We start from the raw sequence: 18498 nt of genomic DNA, 5'->3' as shown, positions 1-18498 counted from the left end.
ATTGACCAAGGAAGAGTCCTACCGCTTTATTGGAATTGTCCTGAATGACATTGCAAAGACAGATACAGGACAGTATATATCCTGCCATAACCTACAGAAAGGTGTGGGAGAGAGGATAAACTACAATGTAAACTATAATCCATGCTTAGTGGCAATGTTCCAAAATGTGTTCATCAATTGCAATCAATGTACCACACTAATGAATGAAGTTGTTAATGTGGGGAAGGGTGGGAAGTGTGGGGAGTGGGGCATATGGGAATCCCCTATATTTTTTTAATGTAATATTTTATGTAATCTATGCATCTTTTAAAAATAAATAATATATATTAAAAACAAAAACAATCCAAACCCAGATTTGAACCTTAACTCAAGCTCTTACAAGCATTTGGGTCTTGGGAAAGTCACTTAATGAGAGAAATCTTGGTTTTTCCACCAGCCAAGAAATAATTAAATAATTGCTAGTAGTTATTGAGCATTTACTGAGTGCCCAGCCTTATTCTCAGTAAGTGCTTTACCTGCATTAGCTCACTTAATTCTTTTTTCTTTTTTTTAAGATTTATTTTTATTTATTTATCTCCCCCCCCCATTGTTGGTGCTTGCTGTCTGCTCATCTTTTATTTAGGAGGCACCAGGAACTGAACCTGGGACTCCCATGTGGGAGGGAGGCATCCAATCACTTGAGCCACCTCCGCTCCCTGCTTGTTGTGTCTCTCATTGTGTTTTCCTCTCTGTGTCTCTTTGTTGTGTCATCTCATGGCATCATCTCATTGAATCATCTTACCACACCAGCCCATTGTGTCGGTTCTCTGTCTTGCTTGTCTGCTTTAGGAGGCACCAGGAACCAAACCTGGGACCTCCCATGTGGTAGGCAGGCTGCTCAGTTGCTTGAGCCATGTCTGCTTCCCTACTTAATTCTTATAACTCTACAAAGTAGGTAAGATGATTTTCCCCAGGACGCAAAACTGATCTAGTGCCTTTCCTCCTAAATGTAGGGCCTCTCTGATAGTTTGCCTCTCAGAGTTGTTTTAAGGATTAAAAACCAGGAATATCCAAAGAAGTTGTCATCATTATAGTGAGTTTATTACTCCCCAAGTTCTCATCAATAGGCTTCTATTTATATAGCCCAAGGTTTGTCATAACCAATCTTCACGCAAGGATATGATGAATTAAACTTCCAGGGCATTCAATTGATTTAAGAAAAAATCTGTGCCACAAGCGCATTGCGGGGCATCTAGAAAAGAAGGATAATAAAATTTACTCCTTTTAGTTTGTGTGATGCTGTCACGCATTTTAAGCAAATTCTGGGTGATGTGCCCTTAATTGAAAAGAGTTTTCTACAGCTGACCTGCAGCCTTCCTGTATCCTCCTCCAATTTGGTTGATTTTGTTTTGTTCTTCTAATCATCCGGCAATGTAATATCCTTTTTTTCTAAGATTATTCCTTGAGCCGTCAACTCTGTATTTAAAATGTAGTCAGATGTAACCTCTGTCCCTTTCTCTTCTTCACTGGTATTCAAAAGCAGTGGAAAAATATGTCTATTGTATTGGCTCTTGTTTTTAGAAGCCTCTGTGATTCTGAGCTGAAGACAAAAATATCATCTCAGATGTGGAAGACTGGAAGTTGAACATTTCTGGTTCTCTAACTCCTTCTCTTGGCTTTGCTGTTGAATGTTTTTGGATGACCTTGACTATATCCTACCCCTTTTTGCTGGTTTATCAATGGAGTCATATTAACTCATTAGCCAATGCGTGCAATGTGCCTTGGTATAAAAAACAGAGTCTCAAGCTTTCAAATATATAAAATTTCAAAAAATTTTATATTTTCTCACTCTGAAACATTCTTATATGGGTTTTTATATTTCCTCCAGTGTTTGGAGTGTCTTAAAGGAATGGGTATAACTGTGAAGAAAAAAAATGTAAGTCATTTATTGCTTTAAAATAGGCAACCAAATCAAATAGTACAAAATGCAACTTTAAGATCAATAGGTAATTTGTCTTGTGTTTTTACAGATTGGTGAGTGTTAATATTATATAAAAATGTATGTTACAGTGCTTCTATGTATTTATGAAAACTATTTTTTTTCAGCTCCAAATATGTGTCAAACCAACACCTTGACAGATGATAAGGATGAAATGGTGAGAAACAAAATTATGAGTATTTCACATCACGAAGCTCACAACCTTGAAGGGGTAGGCCAATGTTAGTCAAACAATCTCTCAAAGAAATCTAACATTGCAATTGTAATCAGCCATTAAAGAGACACACAGGTCAGTGATGGTTTATTATAGTGCAGGGGTTCTTAACCTTTTTTTGTGCCAGTCAGGTGAAAACTGTAGACCCCTTCTCAGAATGTAGCAGCAGATAGTTTTATGACCCTCAACATTAGCATGTCTTTAAACATTAGGATTATCCAAAATTATGTTTTACAAATTTCCCATAATTTCAATAGCTATAACCTAACACAGTTCGACATCTGTTCAAAGGGTCATTTTTGGTGAACATTGCAAAATTTGAGTTTCCCCACGGCATCATAAAACCATCTCTGCCATCCTTACCGATCTTTTTTGCAGGCAGTTATCCACTGCACTCAAAATGTGCCACATCAAAATAAAAATCATACTAAGTCCAAACTATACTGTGTATTATTTAATAAATACATCACACCTGCACCAACACGTCCCCAAAAGAAGAATGGCTTTCAGAATTTTCAATTCATGCTCATGGACCTCCTACAGTCCATGGAGCCTTGGTTATGACCTCCTGTTTCAGTGGGACTCAGTTTCATCAGGGAGTTCAGGCTTGGAGGAAGTGGTCATTGATCTGAAATCTGACAGATGAGCACAGTCGATACTTTTGGAAGTCCTGCTCCTCATTTTGGGGCTTGATTTCCCTGTTTCAGTCCCCTCTTGGTCTCTTCAGCAGATTATTGTTTGGGATCTTGATGGAAGAAGAATAAAAACCAGAATTAATTTAGTTCCCTGGATATATTTCAAATTGCTAACCATTCCTCTGGTTTTCCCATAGAATTTTGCCCTACTACTACACATTTGGGAAGTAGTATATCAACACGCTAATCAGTCCTTTTATTTTAAAACAGTGAAAGCTACTTTTTTCCAATGACAGAATGTATTAGCCAAAGGGGTCCTGGTGCAAAATACCAGAAATCTGTTGGCTTTTATAAAAGGTATATATTTGGGGTAGAAGCTTAGCGTTACCAGGCCATAAAGCATAAGTTACTTCCCTCACCAAAGTCTGTTGCCACTTGTTGGAGCAAGATGGCTGCCAACATCTACCAAGAGCTCAGGCTTCCTGGGTTTCTCTCTTCCTGGGGCTTGTTTCACTCTGCGCTCAGCTGCCCTGCTCTCTCCATAAGGCCAGGTATAGACTATCAGGTGACCAGCTCTGTGTCTCTCCCCAGGGCTTGATTCTCTTCAGGTTCAGCTGCTCTGATTCTCTGTGTGCTTACTTCCCAGACTCCAGCTCAAAACTCCAAACTCCTTTCTCTGCATTGCTATTTTTCTGTGAGTCCTCACCCACCACCAAGGGAGTGGGGACTCAACATCCTCCTGATGTGGCCCAATTCAAGTCTCGATCATTATTTCACCAAGTAAAAATGAAACCTCTGACTCCAATACACTGCAATACACCCAGAGGAAAAGACCGGTTTATAAACATAATCCAATATTTCTTCTTGGAATTCATCAGTAATATCAAACTGCTACATAGAGGTAACACACGTTTATGTGAAAAAAAAATGTGAGCAAAACAGGCAATTATAAAGAAATTAAAATTTAACATTTCAGTAAACTTACTTTCCCAAATCATTTTGTACAAATACAGATTCACTTATTTCAATCATATCTTTGCACATCAGCTTTTTTCTTTCTTTTTTTTTTTTAAGATTTATTTTTTCATTTATTTCTCTCCCCTCCCCCCCTTCCCCAGTTGTTTGCTCTCTGTGTCCATTCACTGTATGTTCTTCTGTGACCGCTTCTATCCTTATCAGCCGCACCGGGAATCTGTGTTTCTTTTTGTTGCATCATCGTGTTGTGTCAGCTTTCCATGTGTGTGGCGCCATTCCTGGGCAGGCTGCTTTTTCTTTTGCGCTGGGCAGCTCTTCTTACTGGGCACACTCCTTGTGCATGGGGCTCCCCTACGCGGGGACACCCCTGCGTGGCAGGGAGCTCCTTGCGAGGATCAGCACTGCGCATGGGCCAGCTGCACACGGGTCAAGGAGGCCCGGGGTTTGAACCGGGGACCTCCCGTGTGGTAGGCAGACACCCTAACCACTGGGCCAAGTCCGCTTCCCAGCTTTTTTTCATGATACGATGTGCCATGACAGTGGTTATAGAGGAGATGCATTCTTCTCTGTGACATATTCTACTGTATGGATATAGACCACTGGTAGATTACAAGTCCCATGTTGATAGACATGAGCTTATTTCCAGTTTTTCATTATTTTGAACAATTCTAAGAAAAATATCTTTGCACACGCATTTTTGTTCTCCGGTTTAATTCTTTTATTGGCAAATTACTGGATTCCAAAGTACTGGATTACTTCACTCTTAATAATTAAACACATGAAGAGAAGGCAAATGGTAAGCCTCATTTCAATGTAAGCTTAGGGAGGGAAATTCCTATGTTCATGGCATTTCCACTGTGCTGCCCGTGCATTCAATAAGTACTTCAAACAAAATTGAGCATCTCATTCCTGGAGAAGGTGAAAAATCTTGTGGCCTTGGGACGTTCTTACTACTTGATAACTCATTTTTCTTGTTTCTCTTTTCTTCCAGGGATATTACAGATAAAGAATTTCATTTAGAGGAGTGGTTGGAGAAGAAGAGAGGGTTCCATGAAGAAGAGACTTGGGATGGAGCAACGTAACATCTAGCAGAAACAGAGAGAGTGGCTGGCCCAGGGAGTTCTGCAGGCTCTCAGGTGACAGGTACCCGCACTGGGCTGTGGGTTGGACTGGTTTCTTATTGGGCTGGAGAGATTCTTGAGCCCAGCATTTCTGTAGAATGAGATGTGTTGCTTTGCTCCTGCTAGGGGGTCAATTGGTGGAAGATAGACATGATTGAGCCGTTCCTTGATGCCAGCACTTGTCTTGTGACTACTTGTATTGACAACTTAAGTGGATTTCTTTCTGACATCTGAGGTCTTGCTTTTGTTGATTTGATAATGTATCTTGGATCATATCATTCCAAAGCAGATACATGGAGCTGCCACAGGAGGGTACCAAACCTTTGCATTCCAAAGTGCTGTCTCACTCCCTGGGATTGGCTTTTGGGACCGGGTGCTGAATTTACTTCTCTAGAGTGACCATCTGTGATGGCTTTTTCCTTGGTCTAGCATGAAAGCATCATATTATTATTAACTGCCAAATAGAAATGGTGCATTGCATTTTTCAATTGTAGTAAAATTATTTGTTTTATAGAAAGGGGTTGCATGAGTAATTTGGCTTAAAAGGGAAAAGTTGGGTGAAGGCATATTGAGTTTGCTGGCTGTAACCAAGTTGCACTTTGTTAAATGAGTGATGTGACTTATTTCTCAAATTCTCTAATACTTTGAGAGGAAGCACTTGCCTAGTTTTTTTAAAATGAGAAAGCATCAAAATTTTATTCCTTCATCTGTGCAGCCTGATGCTGGTCAGAATAATGGTGGTGATATTTTTCTTCTACTCATAAGAGCAGCCCTGAAGCTATTATTATTATTATTATTATATTATTAGGAGGTACCAGGAATTGAACTCTGGACCTCATACTTGGAAGCAGGTGCTCAACCACCTGAACTACATCCACTCTCTGAAGCTATTATTAGTTATAGATTAGTTTCACCTCTAGAGACAACTGCCCTTCTGGGGAATAGCAAAGTGTGTTCTCTACTTATCTTCTTAATCTCTGTACTGAGAGATAGTGATGCATTGGCAATGCTCAGAGTTAACCTCAGATGCAGAGGTTAAGGTGACGTACTCTGTCTTCCCTACAAGTTGAAGTTAGTTGACTGCAGAAACTAGAGAAAGCCTCCTAGGTTTGAGCTTTTCGACCTTTTTTAAAAGCATTTATATATTTTTAAATTTTGTGTGCAGTAAATTTTACCTTTTAAACTGTAGCATTAAATGGATTTTAACCACCATTTTTGTAACCACCGGCACAAACAAAGCAATTCCCATGCACCAAAGAATTCCCTTATGCTTTCCTTCCCCTCATTTCTGGCAACTACCGATCTTTTCTCTGTCCCTGTAGATTTGCCTTTCCTGGAGTTCCGCATCAATGAAGTCATGCAGTGTGTAACTTTTTGAGACTCACTTCCTTCCCTTAGTATAACGCATTTGCTTCGTCCATGTTGATAACCTGTATGGATAGTCAGTCACTTTTTATTGCTGAGTAGTATTCCCTCGTGTGAACATACAACAGTTTATCCCTTCACCCACTGAGAGTCCATTTGTATTGTTTCCAGTTTTGGGTGATTACGAATAATACTGCTATAAATATTCATGTACATTTTGTGTAAACATGAGTTTTTTTTACTTCTCTAGGATAAGTACCTAGAAGTGGGATTGCTGGGTCACATGGTAAGTGAATGGCTAACTCCATAAAAACTGTTTGGCCTTTTGTTAACCAATCTCCCTTCCCTAACTCTTCTTTTTCCTTAGGTGACCTCATTCGTTCCCATGGCTTTAAAAGTACTCGATATGTTAAGAGTTCTCAAGTTAAATCTCTAGCTCAGACATTTCATTTGAAATCCAAATCTGATTATTTCATTGTCTTATAACATCTCTGGTTGGACATTTCATACACATTCAAAATGTAACTTGTCTAAAATGGAGCTCTTGGTCCTTCCTCCCAAACCAGGTGGTCCCCATCTCAACAGATGGCCCAGGCATCGGTTTATCAAGTCATAAAGTGTTCCTGGCTTCCTCACTTCTACTCTTCCTCATCCTATTCATCAGTAAGTCCTGTCGTGTATCCTGAAACCATCCATTCTTCTCCACCTTCACTGCCACCATCTTCGTTCAAGCCATCAGCATCTCTGGAGCTGGTAGATTACTACGGTAGTTTCCTGATAACCATTCTTCTTTCTCCCACCACCAATCCAGATTTCAAAGAGTAGGTAGAAGCAACATTTATGACCTGGCCCTGCTTAAAATGCCCCAATGACTTCCAGGGCAAAATTTGGTCCCTGCCTACCTCTTCTGCCATAGCTCATGATTCTCTTCACTTCTCTCACCTGAGCTCCAGTCACTCTGGGCTTACGACAGGTCCTGGAACATGCTTAGTGGTTTCTTGCCATTGGCCTTCATGGCCAACTGTTCCTTCTGCTTACAGGATCCCCAACCCCAATACATGGCTTGTGTCCACTCATCCTCAGGCCTCCTTGAAACACAGCCCTGACAATGAGATCTGGAGTATTTTAGTCTCTATCAGAATCTGCTCGTTTACTTCACAGTGATCAAAACAATCTCTAATCACTCTGCTCAGTTATTTTTTTGTTGTTGTTTATTGGAATTACCAGAACTTGTGCTCTGTAATGTACATATACTTTGATATTTGATTGTACTCTAAAAGAGTAATACATTTGTAAAATTCATGTGAAAACTTTTGAAATGTTTTTAGTAGAGAAAAGGAGCACATAAGCAAAAAACTTATTAATGTAAGCAGAACTTATAGTTTTTGCTAAATAAAGATAAAGTAGCATGTGTATCCTAGAAAGAAATCTATTTTTATGTAACATTTGTATAATCTAAGTATCTTAAAAAATAAAAAAATAAAATTTAAAAGAAAGAAAGAAATGGAACACGTAGAAGCTTAATAATCATGAAGCACCTTGGTACTAAATATTCATAATATATATATATTTTTAAAGATTTATTTATTTATTTAATTTCCCCCCCTCCCCTGGTTGTCTGTTTTCTGTGTCCATTTGCTGCGTCTTGTTTCTTTGTCCGCTTCTGTTGTCAGCGGCACGGGAAGTGTGGGCGGCGCCATTCCTGGGCAGGCTGCACTTTCTTTTCACGCTGGGCGGCTTTCTTCACAGGCGCACTCCTTGCGCGTGGGGTTGCCCCACGCGGGGGACACCCTTGCGTGGCAGGGCACTCCTTGCGTGCATCAGCACTGCGCATGGGCCAGCTCCACATGGGTCAAGGAGGCCGGGGTTTGAACCCTGGACCTCCCATATGGTAGACGGACGCCCTAACCACTGGGCCAAAGTCCGTTTCCCCATAATATTTTAAATATGTAAAAGGTACTAAATACTCATGATATTCTCATACAAAAAAGCATGACACCAAATGCCTGAGTCATTTAATATTCATGAGACACTAAATATGCATGAGTTCTTCATATTCACAAGATCATAATTCAGCCACAGATAAATGACACCTATTCTGGCCTCATGAGACCTCTTCCCAAGAAACACAAATAAAACTCATGGCTGCTCATGTGGCTAATTGGCAAGGTACAGCTATTGGCCAGGCATACTTGACCCTGGTCTTTGCATTCTGCTTGTTCCTTATCCCAAGTGCGCCAACTTGCCCCCTCCATTTCCACTTACTTCTGGCCATGTGTTTCAAATTGAGCCTAGCAATGTGTGATTTGAGCATTTTTATTTCGTTCTGCCCCATCCATTTCCACTTGCTTCTTGCCATGTGCTTCAAATTGAGCCTAGCAATGTGTGACTTGAGCATTTTCATTCCGTTCTGTGCTGTTGGGTCGCTTACCCAGAGGCTGCCATTGCATCAAGATCATTTCCGGCATGGCGTGCTCTTTGTGGCAGGGAAGCCAGCTGACTTGCATTCCTTTGCATCCCTGGCAGAGCTGTGACGATCTTTGCCATAGACTCCTTAATGGCCATTCTCCCCCCAGCCCCTAATAATGAGTCTAAGCTAAGTGTGGTCATCTCAAGCCCCTTGACAGTGATTGGTTAGGAATGGACCTCTGGCCCCATCCAGTCCAAAGAGACATAAGGGGAAACCTGTTGGATTGCTTTGGGGAAAGTATCCTTGCTCTCAAGAAAGATATAAGCTTCTTTGTGGTCAGAATGCTGCCATGACATCATCTGACCCATAGAATTGCTTTAGCCATTACGCTACCGGCTGAGAAGAAAGCTAACATCAAGGTTAGCAGAGTGAAGTTCTGATAGACTACATTAACTAAGATTAGGGTATATCTTGCCTCTGGCATTCTCATTATGTGGGAAATAAATCCTCTTATTATTTTAAGCTGGCTTGAGGCATATTGTTTTTGTTATTTTTATTGCTGTGATTTATTTTGGTTGTGGTTTTATTTGTTACTTGAAGTCAGAAGATTCTTATTTGCCACAACATAGCTTGACCCAGAATAGGCAGTTAATAAAAGTATTTTTGGATGAATAAATGAATGTTCTCACATAAGTGGTATAGGCAATTAAAGTTAATTTGCTGAAGAGGAGTTTCAAAAATCTATGTGGGTTCTTTTAAAATTTTTTAATGTCTTTTATCCTCATTGGATTATACATCTTATAAATGAAATTTTTACCAATATATATGCATAGTAGTTAAAATGGTAATATGTTTTACTTGAATTGCTTTATAGTTACAAAGCATTTTCCAATAACAGTGTTTAATTTGATTTGCCTTCCTCCATGAAGTTTGCAGCCCAAGCTTTATTATGCAAGAAAATGATTTTCATCCTCTTTTCAAATATTTGTTAAGTACTTATTATATATCAGGCATTGTGCTAGGTGCTCAGATGCAACATTGAAAAAGATAGTCAGCCCAACTATTTCAGTTTCCTGGCTGCTAAAGCAAATACCATGCAGTGAGTTGGCTTAAACAATGGGAATTTATTGGCTCAAGGTTTCGAGGCTAGGAGAAGTCCAAAATCAAGGTATGCCATCAAGGCGATCATTTATCTCAGGAAAGTGTGGCATTTTGGGGCTGGCTGTTGGTGATCCTTTGTTCTTGGCTTTTCTGTCACATGGCAATGTACATGGTGACCTCTCCTGGATTCTCCCTTCTCTTCCAGGTTCTGTTGAATCCCAGTTTCTGGCTACTCCCTGTGGCTTTCTCTCTCCATGTGACCTTTTGTATAAAGCCTGCAGGGATAGGATTAAGACCCATCCTGATTCAGTCGAGCCACACCCTAACTGAAGTAACCTCATCGAATGACCCTACGTACAATGGGCTCACCCCCATGGGAATGGATTAAGATGAAGCACGTATTTTTCTGGGGTACGTAACTCCAAGCCACCACATCAACCCTAATGGCATTTGCTCTAAAGCAAACAAAGCTTTAATAATAGGGTGTGGGGGAGCAACCCACTTCACATGATGTGGTATTTGGATAAGGCATAAAACATGATTCAGGCTATTCATACAAATAATTTAGATAACGGCACATCAGGCAGAGGAAACATGTGCAAAAGCCCCTTCATGTTCTAGATAAATTGACAAGCGAGGGAGAGAAATAGTAAATCAAGATGAGATTGGAGAGATAATTAAGGATCTACATGATATGCAGGGTCTTAAGGGACATGATAAGGAACTTAGGAAACCAGTGATGGGTTTTAGCAAAGAAAAATAGATTGGTAGGGGTTTGGAGTCAATAGTAGGGCAGACTTATTATTATTATTATTATTTTAAAGATTTATTTATTTATTTCTCTCCCCTCCCGCCCCCGCCCCCGTTGTCTGTTCTCTGTGTCTCTTTGCTGCGTCTTTCTTCTTTGTTCGCTTCTGTTGTCAGCAGCACGGGAATCTGTGTCTCTCTTTGTTGTGTCATCTTGTTGTGTCATCTTGTTGTGTCAGCTCTCCGTGTGTGTGGCGCCATTCCTGGGCAGGCTGCACTTTCTTTCACGCTGGGTGGCTCTCCTTATGGGGTGCACTCCTTGCGTGTGGGGCTCCCCTACGTGGGGAACATCCCTGTGAGGCAGGGCACTCCTTGTGCACATCAGCACTGTCCATGGGCCAGCTCCACACGGGTCAAGGAGGCCCGGGGTTTGAACCACGGACCTCCCACATGGTAGACAGACTCCCTAACCACTGGGCCAAGTGCGCCGCCAGTGCAGACTTATTAGATATTGGTATTAGTCTGTATGAGCACTTACTGGTCAGGACTGAAGAAGATGAAGATGAAGATGAGAGGATGGATTGACACACATTCTAGAAATTTATTTGACTGAGTTTACTTATGAATTGAATATGAGCATAAAAGGAAAGAGAGGATTGTGTCTAATACCCAGGTCTCTGTCTTGAGAAAGAGGATGAATGGAGGCATTTTACTGACTTGGGAAGATGGGTGTAGGGTGCATATTTTGGGGGAAAAATCAAAGAGCTTCCTTTCAGACAACTTGAGTTGGAGATGTCTATGATACCAATTAGATATTCACGTTTGAAGCTTGGAAGAAAGTCTGAGATAGAGATCCACATTAGAGGTCCCCCAAGCATAAAGATGGTAGTTAAATTCATGGAAGAGAAGAGAAGAAGGCTTAGGACCACATGATGTGGAAGGCTCAGGAAAGAGAGGGGAATCTCACCAAGAATACCGAGAAGGTATTACAGTGCAGGTGGGAGGAAAATCAGAAGAGAACAAGTTGGAAGATGCCAAGGGAGGATGGGACCAGAAGGATGGAGGGTCAACTATGAAGAAGGCTACTAGAGATAAGATGTAAATAGAAATGTAGCAAAATAGAGATTATGGGTGACAATTAAAAGAGGAATTTCAGTGTCCTGTTGGGAGGTGGAAGCTAGGCTGAAAGGAGGAAAAAGAATAAATTTGAGGTACAAAGTAAATCAGAGGGTGTGGGAAGTGGGGTATATGGGAACCTCTTAAATTTTTTAATGTAATATTTTGTGTGATCTATATATCTTTAAAAAAAGATAATAAAAAATGAAAAACAAAACAAAGTGAACTCAGAATGTATAGATAAATATTTGGAAAGGTTTGCCTATGAAAAAAACAGAAAGGGGAGTGCATAATTAAGAGGCAGCTTTTTTTCAAAATGAGGTATTTTAGAGAATGATTTTATCTTAATGAGAATCACCCAGTAGAAAAGAGAAACTGGTAATGCAGGAAAGAAGGGAAATCACAGAGTCCTTGAGAATGTGAATGTGGTAAGGAAGAGCGAAAGAATGCAATTCATCGAGCACCTCCTACTTGATATCTAGCTTCATTAACCTTAAAACCAATCCTGAATTGTGGTTGGCCATAATTCCCCATTTGTTGATAAAGAAATCAGCATCCAAGAGATTAAATAACTTGCCCAAACTTATGTCTGTAAATCAGTATTCACAGCCAGTTTGCTCACCTTCAGTATTTTTTCAACCTATTTCACACATAGCATGCCCTGCAAAGATTATAGCATTTATTGATGAACATTCCATCCACAAAGCCTCCCTCTGAGCCTTTTCAGTAACGGTGATGGGGACATCTGGGGAGGGAAGCTTCCATCCACTCCTCCCACCAACTACTCCTGGGTGGGGGGTCCTTCCACCCTCATTGAACAGAATAAATAAAGGAGACCCGGCTGGAGGCCTTTGCTCATCTCTTCTAGATGACTGAATGAGCTTGCCTGTGCATATTTCTGGGGAAGATTGTGATGGGAGCTGGAAGACCCTGAAAGAAGAGCTTTTGGCCGATGCAAATATTTGGTCATTTGAGAGCAGAATGAGTTTAAATGCTTTTGAAATATAATAACAGGGGAGCAGATGCAGCTCAAGTAGTTTGATCGTCTGCTTCCCTTGTATGAGGTCCTGGATTTAATCCCTGGAACCTTCTCTACATATTTTTATGTATGTATATATATGTGTATTGCATGTGTAATAACAAGAGGTCAAGGTGGATCCATTTAATTCCCCTCTTTCATACTCCTCCCAGCCTACAGTGACTCTGACTTAATTCTAAGGTGCTTTATAAGTAAAACCAGGATAGTGTGTGGTGGTGGTGGGGTGTATGATTTGAATGATCTCTAGAATACATAACTGAACTCATGATTTCTCGTTCCTTTTCCTGTCCCTTCCCTTCCCTTTTCTTCCTTTCCCCTGCCCCTTCTTCTCCCTCCCTCCCTCCCTCCTTCCTTCCTTCCTTCCCTCTTTCCTTCTTTCCCTGCTCCCCTCCCCCTTCTCTCTCTCTCTTTCTCTATTTTCCTTCTTACAAATTTCATTGTAGGAAATATACCTCTCTCTGTGGCAAGCTAAACCGACCCTTGAGAAACTGGATTCTTGGGAAATTGACTCTATGCTTTATCCTTTTAATCTCAACTTGTCTCTTAATTTTCCTAAACTTGTATTTGTTGTGGCAAGACATTAAAACCGAAAAAAGGACAATTCTAACTTTTTGTCAAATAATAATATGCAAATTCAAAAGCTCAACCTAATGGTATTCTGTGCTGCTTCTCAGTTTTGAGGGAGCATGAGAAGGGGTCCCCTAGACAGGTAGCTCTGTGGGTGACGGATGAGCAAGGCCACATGAGGATGTTAGAGCAGACCCAGGCTTTTTCTCTTCTGGCATGTCCATTTGCTGTCTGTTTGTGGTTAGACCATTTGCTAAACTTTTGAGATTTTCCAAGAGGCAGTTGACTTACTTCAGGATATGAATTTAATTTCCAAATTGGGGCCTTTCCCCTCTATTGGCTCAATCCTTTCAAACTCCAAGAAATAAAATCATTGTTAGCCTGCCCTTGTAATTTTTTTTTTCTTAGAGCAGGGCTTTTATTTCACCCACAAAACCACACAGACTGAAAACATAATTAAAATCAGTTTCAGTTTAAAACTGGAGTGAGAAATCAAGGCCCACTTACCCCAGATGAAGGAACTGGCATGATGTTCTGTGTGAAACCACACACCAGGAATTTTCACTTGAACTTAAACTGGAAATCATTTCATGCACATTGGTATTCATAGGACACATTTGCCCCAAACAACTACAAAGCGTTTTGGTACTGTCAATGACTTTTTCCATCTGGCTAGATTTCCCACGTTCAGAAGTCTGAAAAATGATGGACAGAAATCACGCTGGGGTGAGCACACTGAGTGTGACATATGTATTGTCATCAGCCTCTCCTGTCCTTTCAGGTCTCTCTCTCTCTGAATCTCCGTCTCTGTCTCTCTGACACACACACAGTCCTGGCAAGTCTATGCTATGGTAATAATTATCTCCACATGGCCAGAAGCATACAGTAAGCCTTGGAGTCAAACAGACTTTGTTTGGAATTGTGGCTCCCCTTCTAGCTACGTGCTTAAGCCAGTTAAAGGTATTTTCTGATTCTTCATTTCTTTAACTATAAATGGAGGATAGTCTACCTGATAGCCTACTGTGACGATTATCTGCTAAATACCAGGTAGTCCCTTCCACGCCCTCACTTGTGGGTTGCTTTAGCTTCTAGTGTACGGTACTGCTGGAATGTGGCCGAGGGAGAGAAAATGTTCTTCAAACACCCATCTTCCTTGTCAAGGGGCATCCAGTACTGGGCAGGAGGTGGCGTTGGAGAACATCTCCCATTCTGCTGCACCTCCCTTCATTGTTTGTATTCATAGGTTTCAAGTCCAGTGAAGTCTTTCTTTGGGCAGACCTTCTCAGCAGTCATTGATCATCAGCGTGGTGGCAGCGGCCCAGACAATGCTTTGGGCTCACCAAATCCCATTTCCTTTCCTCCTAGTCACACGGCTAGATCAGCTCTCTCCGCAGTGAAGGGGTCCCTTGCTAAGGAACGGAAGGCAGGTGAGTGTGCCCTATGCCACTCCCTGCCCATTCTCAAAAAGTGCTGTGTCCCCTCCCCTTTCCAGGACCTGCTGGCTGCACACAGGGGTCCCAGGGGACTTGGCATTCCAGGGGTGGTGGAGACACCAGAGAGAAGAAATCTGGCTCCCAAAGGATGCTTGCAACTTCCCGACTCCAAGCTAACTAGCAATGGCCTCTGAATCAAACTAAGGATGTAAGAACACACAGAAATAAACATCCGAAGAGGAACAATGCGATCAAACTCTGAAATCAGCCAGAAGGAATGAGTTGCAGGTTGATCATTAGGAAACACGGTAAGGGAGGCTGATGGAACTCATGCCATTTTATCAGTCCCCTTGGGGTTCTCTCTTATAGCAGAAGTTAGTGCAGCTAAATAGCAGCAGAATTTAGCATGGCTTGACTGCTCGTAGCCATTTTGGCATTTGCCAAATTGTAGTTCACTTTAAACTGTAATCACCATCCTCTTGTTCCCAATTTATTTGGCTGGGTAACCCTTGCAAGTTTTCCAACGCTGTGCGGCTCAGGAATTGCACTCTTGTTCTTTCACTTTGGGACCCCAAATGTGGTCCGCAGACTAATAAAACTAGCATTTCCTGGATGCTTGTTTGAACATGGAGAATCTCTGCTCTCAGCTCAGATACCTACTGAATCAAATCATTTAGTCTGCATTTAAAGGAAACTTCTAGGTGATTTGTAGATTTGTACGTCTATTAGATTGGAAAAGTGCTGGTGTCTTATATATTTTTATGTATAAATATGTATTTAATGTGTTGGTATTTGGTCACCCATTTTATGGCTTAGGAAATTGAAGCACTGAGGAAATGTATTTCCTCCCAAGAGTATGAACTGGTTCCTGGATTTAATATCCTGTGATTTAAAAAAAACCAACAGGTCCTGCTTTATTACATCATAAGGTTGCCAGAGATTTAAATCAACCCTCACCATTCATTCAAATATAAAAGTGACAGATATAGAAAATATCTAGGTGATATATAATGCTGACATGTAAGTACAGGAGAGTTTTCGTTACGGCTGAAAGTCCTTTGATTTTTATTCTGACGCTCACCATTATCTCATTGCCTTTTCCCTGCCTCTCAGAAGCATCTCTCTGACCCAGCTTGAGCATGGAAGGATTTGATTTGTGCTTCTCTCCATGAGCACACAGAATGGTCTGGAAACAAAGCTCTCCATCAAGGCTACCCTGAAATATAGCTGTTTTGCTCTGGTCTCTGCTATTGTCCCCATGGGCAGCTGCTTGGGGTGCAAGACACCCCCCAAACAGCCGGGCTCCCCTGAGTGTGTTCTCCCAAGCCACACATGTGCTTGAAGACAGATGCTGCTCTCCTCTGCTCTCAATTTCCATTAAAGAAAAGGTGATCAAATAGTTTGACCAAGAGCAGGTTTGCATCTCTAAGCTGGCCCTGAAAAGGTATTTGGCAGCTTGTAAAAATGATGAATCATGTGACACGATTGGTTTCATGGAAATTGGGTTGTATGTTTTTCCAGAGATTTTATCCACATGTCTGGAAAAAATCTGATAACGGTGTTTCTTCGAAACCAGGGCCTCCTTTTTTCCCCAGAAAGGTGTGAATCAGCACATTACTAACCGTAATAGCTATGAACGACCATTCAAAAGTTTGGGACAGGCAAGGCACTTGGCAATATTGATCCAGAAACTTAGTTGCTTTTTTACCCCCTAAGTTGTCTCAACAATCAATAAAATTGATCAGCCTGGCGATATTCTTAAAATATATTTAAGGATTTCCTCTTCTGCTAAAGACAGACGCAAAAGAGAAAGAAAAGAGGGAAAAAATGGAAGTTTGGAGAAGACCTATATCATTCGAGGCTCTTGAATTTAGGAGAGCATGCAGGAAGCGACTTGGGAACAATAAAAGTGGCATAACAAACATGACATTAATTATATTGTTGCTTATTTCCTGAACTAGCATCTGTAATAATAGGCCTTGTAATTGTAGAGCACCTTAAATGCAGAAATTGCTCTTGCATTCATTGTTGTTTTAATCACCCTGCAAGTGAGGAATTGCTGTTCTAAATTTATAGTTGAGGAATCCAGCTCATGTAGGATAATGGTTTGTCTAATTGTAAGTGGCAAAGTCTGGATACACACTTGTTATTGGAAAAGTGCATGGTTTGAATGCGCCGTCACTCTCCCAGCCTGCTAGAAGAGACAGCCTCCTTGCACACACGGCCTGGCTCAAAAAACAAGGTAAGAGCAGAATGTTTTATGTGCTTTTTAACATTTAGATATTTAACGCTTGATATAGGTAAAAGTGACCTGTTACTTCAATGGATGTGTTATGCTATTGCTACTTAACAATATTAAATTTAATTTCCCTTTTCACATTCAGAGAATGTGGTGTGATTAAAAATAAAACTCTTTTTATCGACTTTGAAAGCCCAAGAATAAATACTTAGTATGTAAAATGACTCCTGCACTTTGGAAATGCTGCAAGCAGCAGGAATCTTTACATGCTGAAGCTACCAAAAGTTGAAATCCTTAGATTAATCTCTACTACTTTGTAGATTAATTTGTTTAAAATTTAGAAATGTAATTTGCAACAGGCTACCATGGCTTGGCAAAGCACCCCTAAACCTAAAGAGTTTCTTTGGTATAGTCACCCTGACATCATCTTTTAGTTGATGCCTTAATATCTGTGCTACCCATTGCTCTTTAAATAAATTTATAACCTTCAGCAAATGAGGAGAGTGGGCATTTACTTATGGGGCCATTAAAAATCCACCCATCTATGTTAAAAATGCCGTTTACAAAAATGTGGCAGAGAAAGAGCCTTCCGATGTCTTCCAAGAGAATTGGAGCATGAAGTTCATGTACTACTTCTGTGTGTTTCAGTGGGCTTTAGACTGTCTCAAAGCAGAGGACCTAGCCAAAAATTAAATTTCTCCTTTTCATGTCCTTATATAATTTTGTTCCTGTACTTTTTCCTGTTTTTAAAAAAGATATAAACAACTTGATTATTTAGGGTAAGAGATATCGATATATTCCCTGTATCTCTGTGGAACAAAAATTCCCAAAAGGATTTTGGAAGGTTGAATTTTAAATGTGTTGTTAGGATTCCAACTTGTGAAAAAGTATTAAGGAAAAGATCTATGTTTTTAAAATTCGTATACTCTCTTTTTAAAATAACTTTATGTCAAATTCAAGCAAAGAAAAAAGAAAAAAAGCAGCTCAACAAATTATAGAAGGATTATGCTTAAACGTTCTGTCCAGACACTTATATCTCATTTAATTTCAACTACTAACTCAATTTTCCTCTAGTGTTTAGAAAGAAACACAGGTGAACACAGATTAATTAAATGACATAGTCAGAGTCTCCTTATTAATGAAAAAATGAAGAAAAGAAAAAAATGCTTAATCATATTCATATCTCACAAAACCAAACACCATATTCTTTTCTTTGACCCTTAGCACTAATACAGTGCCAACCCTGCATTTTGCTACAAAAACTTTACAGTGTTGTTGTTAACTATAGCCTATAAATTACATCAGTTATATTTTCCCTATATATCACCACGTTCTTAACACCTTGTAGTAGAACATTCCTGTATTTTTATTATTAACCACAACCCTTATCTACTGCCAAAATCATTGTTATTCATGTGTATACATCTATATACTCTTTTTAAAATTTGTTTTGTTTTTAAAGATTTATTTTTTATTTATTTCTCCTCTCTCCCCCTCCCCCTCCTCTTCACCCCTTCCCCCTCCCCTCTCCCCTCCCCCTTCCCCTGTTGTCTGCTCT

Source organism: Dasypus novemcinctus, chromosome 28 (genome assembly GCF_030445035.2).
Source record: "Dasypus novemcinctus isolate mDasNov1 chromosome 28, mDasNov1.1.hap2, whole genome shotgun sequence".
In the NCBI taxonomy this organism is placed as follows: Eukaryota; Metazoa; Chordata; class Mammalia; order Cingulata; family Dasypodidae; genus Dasypus; species Dasypus novemcinctus.
This window is presented reverse-complemented; position numbering follows the sequence as displayed.